Source organism: Prionailurus bengalensis, chromosome C1 (genome assembly GCF_016509475.1).
Source record: "Prionailurus bengalensis isolate Pbe53 chromosome C1, Fcat_Pben_1.1_paternal_pri, whole genome shotgun sequence".
Lineage (NCBI taxonomy): Eukaryota > Metazoa > Chordata > Mammalia > Carnivora > Felidae > Prionailurus > Prionailurus bengalensis.
Genome location: NC_057345.1, coordinates 206,526,331 through 206,527,344, shown reverse-complemented (window position 1 = coordinate 206,527,344; position 1,014 = coordinate 206,526,331).

Sequence of the window (1,014 nt, the reverse complement as noted above, 5' to 3'; positions counted from 1 at the left end):
TGCTCAGACAGGTGCAGTGAAACACTCATGCTGCCAGGAAAAGGCCCTTAAATTATTAGGAAGCACAGGGCTTAAAGGTATGTTTGAAGTCATTGCCCAGCCAGCCCTGCTGTGACAGTGTCCTCACAGACATAAGCCACAGGGAAGTGAAGGTTTCTGATTAATGACTGGATGGCTTGGGCGAAGTAGAGAGTATGGCCCTCAGGGATAAGGTGGTGATAGTCTCTCAGGCTACACAGATACAGAGGCAGAGAACCAACCTTTTCTAGGACGTGGCCGCGCACGTCCTCGCTGTACTGACAGCAGAGGGTGTAACTTTTCAGGACACAATCTAAGCCTGAGAGATTTTGTTCACGTTATCACTCTTCTATGATAATGAGACTTACCAAAAAAAAAAAAAAAAAAAAAAAAAAGCATCTGAAAATGCTCTCACCAAAAAGGGCAGAGAAAAACGACTCTAGTGATTTTGAATGCTCACAGCTCGGTTCCCCGAAGACACATTTGTTTTTATTTTTAGTGCTTTCCCTATAGCATCATTGATTATATCTGTTTCATAATTAACTTAGAAAATATGAGGGAGGCTTGCGATTTCCATTTAACACTTAGATTGAGGAAAGAGAATACCGATGATTTTGTTCGCTTATGTGAGTATATCTCCGTGAACTTGGAGCAGACATCAGTTTTACGTTACCCTTTCTACCACATGGAATGAAAACAGACGTTTGATGTGGAGCAAAACCAATTTATTCTGTAGGAAGTCTTCCCCCAGTCGTTACTGTTAATTTGTTTTGCAGCTTCCGTTCTTTCTTTCAGTTGGTAAGACTAAGCTAGGATTGGGGCGCCTGGGTGGCTCAGTCGGTTAAGCGTCCGACTTCGGCTCCGGTCATGATCTCGCGGCCCGTGGGTTCGAGCCGCGCGTCGGGCTCTGTGCTGATGGCTCAGAGCCGGGAGCCTGTTTCGGATTCTGTGTCTCCCTCTTTCTCTGACCCTCCCCTGTTCATGCTCTCTCTCTCT